Source organism: Melopsittacus undulatus, assembly GCF_012275295.1.
Source record: "Melopsittacus undulatus isolate bMelUnd1 chromosome W unlocalized genomic scaffold, bMelUnd1.mat.Z SUPER_W_unloc_2, whole genome shotgun sequence".
In the NCBI taxonomy this organism is placed as follows: Eukaryota; Metazoa; Chordata; class Aves; order Psittaciformes; family Psittaculidae; genus Melopsittacus; species Melopsittacus undulatus.
The window spans coordinates 97,150-102,699 of record NW_022993944.1 but is presented as its reverse complement, the minus strand read 5'-3'; the positions used below and the strand labels follow the sequence as shown (position 1 = coordinate 102,699).

At 48.5% G+C, this 5,550-nt stretch overlaps 1 pseudogene; it reads left to right on the top strand.

The window, feature by feature from the left end:
• Positions 1–2,602: 2,602 nt before the first annotated feature.
• On the top strand, positions 2,603–4,257 carry LOC117438223 (G-protein coupled receptor 35-like; annotated as a pseudogene).
• Positions 4,258–5,550: the final 1,293 nt, after the last annotated feature.

Here is a 5,550-nt window from a genome sequence, read left to right as displayed (position 1 = left end):
CGGGACTGTGAGTGAGTGACGTGCTCCATAGCCAATCAGAGGAACGGTGGGGTGGTGGTGTCCGAGCAGGGCGGGACTAAGAGTGATTGACAGGCCCCGCAGCCAATCATACGGGTGGGTGGTGTTGTCGACGAAGACCGGAAGTGGGGTGGGACGAGGCGTAAGTGAAAGGTGCCTCAGCCAATCAGGGATGTGGGGGGGATGCTGCCGAAGCGGGGCATGACGATACCGTGCCGAGCCGGATAATGGGGGGTAAGGGGACTCAGCCGAGGCTCATTGGGGGGCAATGGCAGCTGTCGGCTCCCCTCGGACACCAAACCATGGTTTCACCATCGTGCTCTAGCCAGCAGCTTCTCTCCTCTCACAGCTCACAAAGCCAGGAGAACACCCATCCTGTTGTTCTATGAGCAGCCAACCGCCATCAGCATCACTGCCATGAAGTGTTTCAGCTAAACAGGTACGAAGAGTGAACAGGCAGTGAGACAATTCCCCACCAGCTGTGTTGTCTGCTGACCATCAACACCAATTATATAGCCCACCACGGAGCCCTTCAGGGCCTAGAGCTCTCTCTTAACACCTCCGTTTCCGTCAATGCAGGGTAAAAGAAGCGAGGCTTTCTTGCCACCAATGTGAGATACCAAGGCCTCAGTTCAGTTGCCTGCCTGAAGCCTGTGCTCAAACAGGAGTGGAGGCTGCAGCCCTGCCACTGGCCCCACTGTGGCCATGTCCAGCTCCATCCCTGCCCCGGGCACCCAACCCATCTTAAGAGGCTATCTCGGAGCACCAGCCTCCACCTGAGGAGGGTTGGGGAGACTCTCTTCAGCCTAGAGAGAGGCTACACTCTGCGCCAAGGTGCTTGGTGCGCCCACCTCCCTGCCCAGAGCTGTGCAAGCACAACTCAATCCAGCACTCGGCTGGAGGGCCCTGCACAGGATGGTCTAATACCAGCTATCACATCTTCCATCTTGCTTAGCTTAGGTTTCAGCACAGCTGCTGAGCACCAGTGCTAGGCACCAAACACACCCGTTTAGGAAGTGCTGAGTGATGAGGTGCTAGACCTCAGTGGAAAGTTCGGCCACCATTTCTTTACCCAGCAGATTGACACTGAAGACCAAATGGGGATAAGATCTCCTAGGCAGGAGGAGGAGGTGCTCGGTACAGGAGTCAGCTCAGTGCCTGTGAGTGCCTAAGACACTTACATATCCTCCAGCAATTGAGTTATTTGTGTGTTTATTGGTCACTGAAGTCTGGTTTTGCATCAAGTGCTCTCACCAACTGACCACAAGGAGGTCTGAGTTGCTTGCAGAGGCAAAGAACTGATTACCCAGGCCTGTTCGGTCATGGTGCTCCTTCCTAGGTCTCTGAAAGCTGTAGGGTTTCACCATTTCAGCCGCCTGTAGGAATGACAAAAAAAACATACTTCGAATTCAAAGGTTAAATTCCTTCCAAAGTGCATTTAGATGCAAGCAGAAATTCAGTGACGTATACACAGAATCAACAGTTCAGAGAACTGTTCCTTCTGCAGGCCACACACAGTCACTGTGCACAGGATGGGTTCTGACAACAGCTGGTTTTTATCAGCCAACGAACTCACACTCTTCACATCACCAGTTCTCTTACAGAACATCCTGCAGCCAGTGTGACACAGACTCAGGAGCTACTGCTTACATCTGATGGACTTTGCAGGGTGGCAGAATGCCTGCCTTGAGCAGGAGCCATCTCACGCAGCCCTTAATGGCAAGTTCCTTGTTTTGCACTGGTGTTCCCTCTTTCAGGTGTGTCTGTCTGCTTTACATCCACAGAATCGAACTCTCTCCTGGAATGCATGGCCTTAAAATCAGGTTAATCCTTCCACCCCCCATTGCCCTCGCAAGGAGTGGACAGCTACATGCCTCACTCACTCAATCACTCAGGGTTTCCAGCATGCCTCTGGGATGTAGGAACTCAAATTCATCTCTCTTCCTCAGCTTTGAGCAGGAGCTCCAGGTTTACAAGGCAACCCAAAGGCTCAGAAACCTGCCCAGTTAGAGCCAGAGCACGAGCATGTCCACCAGGTGACATCTGCAAATTCCCCTCCGGGCCTTCACACTGTTCCTCTGTCTCCCAAGCCAGCAGACCTGCTAGAAGAGCTTTTGCCCATAGGTTGTGCTGGGCTTTAGGTTTGGTTGCTGCAATCCCTGATGAGCTCAGAACTAAGCAAAGGGTAATCTTACCTCATTTGCACAGCCTGGCCTAAGGAATCCCATTGTCACAGGATGCCCTCGCTGTCTATGGGGGTTCTTCTCACTGCTACTCCACCCCTCCATTCAAGATGCCTCTATTTAATGCAGACTGTCTGCCGTGTCCTATTGGAACTGTACTTGGAGATATTTTCTCCTAAACTGAGTAAATATAAACAAAGCTTGACAAAGGATGCATCCCAGTTAGAGGCTGACTGAGAAGGCCAGCTCTGTAGACTCACATTCACATTTGTGATCGGCAAAGTAAATAGCTACTTAAATATCTTATTTGCTACGGGATATGCATTATGAAGAGGTAGGAGGAAAGTCTTACCATGTCTCTTACTATTTCAGGTCTCAGAATATCCCACAACTCTAGATAAAGTCTAGAACTTTATCACCATGTCTGTCTCTTTGAACTTGCTCTGTATAACGTCATTTTCTTCTTTGAAGCTCTGTTTTATGCCCTTGCCCTCTGGGTGTTCCTCTGCAAGATAAAGAAGTGGACAGAAACAAGGGTGTATGTAATCAGCTTAGTCTTTGCAGACTGCTTTGTCATCTGCACCTTGCCTTTCATGGCTTATTTGCTCTGGAATAAGTCAGCCCGGGATGAACTCTGCCAGTTTACAGAGACAAGGTATTTCATCAACATGTTAGTATCTGTGTAATTACATTGACCTCCACTGACCAAAACATTGCCTTAAAACACCCCTTGACAGCCAGGGCCTTCATGTCTCCATCAAAGGGAGCTTCTGGGATAACTGGTGCCACTGTACTGATTTGGCAGAGCCAATCCACCCTCTGTTTCCAGAAGGATACCACCATGCCTGCTGCTCTGAGCCTGCTTTCCATGTTCTTCGTTTTTATGCTTCCATAAACAATCTTGACTTTTTGCTCCACAGAAGCTATCAGGACCCTCAAACGATGCCTGAACACCAATTCACCGGAGGAGAAATGAATCCAGAAAGCTGTTCACATTATTTACACTAATATGTATTTCTAGTATGTTTTCTGCCAGCCCTCTTTGGGTTACTTGCCGGGTTCATAACGGATAGTGTTGGAGCTACCTGTTTCATGCTCAACGTTATTAAGAGCATCTCCTCCATGACAAGGTGTGTTGCCACATCTAACTGCTGCCTGGACAATGTCTGCTATTACTTTGTGACCAAGGAGTTCCATGAAGCCCTTCTACCACCCAAAACCAGCAGTGTAAAAACACATCAAATCCACCCCTTGCAGACACACACTTGCTAAAGGAAAGCCTGGGGTGGAAGGAGGGAGGCAAGAGAGACAAAAAAAAGCAACCCCCCAAAAAAAACCATCTCTGCAACATCAGGATAAGACACCTTCAGTGTTATTGGGATAACTGCTGCTCTTTCTCTCTGGAGAGATCACAGAGCCATAGAACAGTTTGGGTTGGAAAGGACCTTCAAAGCTCATCAAGCCCACCATGCCAGCCACCAGATCAAGTCACGATATAAACAAGGTGGTGCACAGTGTAGGTGTTAAGAGCCACCAGTGCTGCTGAAGGTTTGAGGCAGAGAAAATGGGACCTTCTACAGTACTTGCAATCAACGTAGGTACAGGCGTACCTGCTAAAAAGGGGCAACTCTCTCCAAAGGGTCTGATATTAACTTGAATTTTGTCCTTCTGTCCTCAGTGACTTGACTCCAGCTTTGACTATGGTCTTTGATCACTGTATCGCAGCTTCAAGAGGGAGAGCCGTGTGGGATGGAGAATAGATGCTAAGGCCACTGTTTCCACCATGCACTTATTTGTACATAACATGCAATTAAACACAGGAAACTGAGCACCCACACAGCAGTACACAAATCTACTTCTGCTGCTGCTATATAAATGGCCACTTAAAAACAAGAAAAAACCCATGTACTACAATGCCAAACCTAATACATCTGTGCTGCTCACACCAAACCATACACTGGGAGCTTCCTGCTAGCCTGTACCACTTCAAAGCTTGCAGCTTTTACCATGATATTATGATATTAACTTGAATTTTTGCACTGACTGCTAGGAAAGCAAAAAAAATGAAGCATTCTAAGCAAGTGATAATAAAGCTATTTCATAGTATCATATCTATAAATAAATATGCATTCATCACCATAGTACATCAGAGTCCTCTATAATAGGCAGGAAAGTACCAAGTCCCCAGCTCCCCATCCCCCTCTGAGTATGGACACTCACTGCAGGGGCACCTCTCCAGCTCACAGGGCAATTCTGCTTTCGGAGGCAGCCTCCCGAAAGGATGCAGCTGATACAGGGGTAACCAATGTACAGGGGGGTAACGCAGAGAAAAATGTACAAGGGGGCTAAAAGGATTCCTTTGCTTAGACGGGGGTGTTGTCTCTTGTGAAGTACCTGACATACCGGGGCATTAACTACTGATAAGCCAGGGAGAAGCAGACTGGACGACTGTGGGAATTCTTAAAGAGCCAAGGCCACGTAGTGAGCGATCCCGATACCCTGAGCCTTATTACTCTAAAGTAAGAAGATTCTTGGCAGGCATAAGCAAGGTCAGTTGTCTTGTTATACCTCTGTAATTTTCCACTGAAAACGTGCAGAGAATGATCTCTGCCAAGGTTGTAGTTTCCCACTGTATTTTTAGAGTAAGGTATTTAATCACAATTATAACAAGTTGTAAACATTAGCTCTGTAAACGATAGTAACCTCTAGACTAACCAATTAGAGTTCAGTATCCAAGGCTATTACGTAAGGGCGTAAGGGTATAAGAAGAGCACTGTATCGAATAAAGTGGGACAATAGTTTGATCACGTTGATCGTCTCCGCGTTGTCCGGGACTCCTGCGTCGACAAGTGGCGCCCAAAAAGGGACCCTCAGATCGGTAACCTTCACAGAGGGTTTGAAGTCCGATCAGGAACGAGGGGGTAGGAGCCGGCCGAAATCGGCGCTGCTCCGGCTCTGCGGAAGTCAGCGAGCGGCAAAGTTGGAATCTCACCCTGATCAGGTGAGCGGCCGGGGAGGAGATGGGGCACTCGCTATCCAAAGATGAACAGGCGGTAATGAAGCTCCTCCAACATTTTCTCTCTAAGAGAGGACTAGAATACGATAGTGTCGCCTTACAACGGCTGTTAAAATGGTCCCGAGACCGTGGTCTTCTGCTCACTGTGCAGGCAGCGTTTGAAGTTTCTGAATGGGAACGTATAGGACAGACGCTGTGGGACAAGATCAGTAAGGGTACCGTACTCGGAGGTAGAAGCCTCGGAACGGAGCCTATGCTAAAAAGATTGTTGCTCTGGAGTAAGGAGTTAATTGTGGGAGTCGGCGAAGCCTTTAATCTCGAGACTTGGGAAAA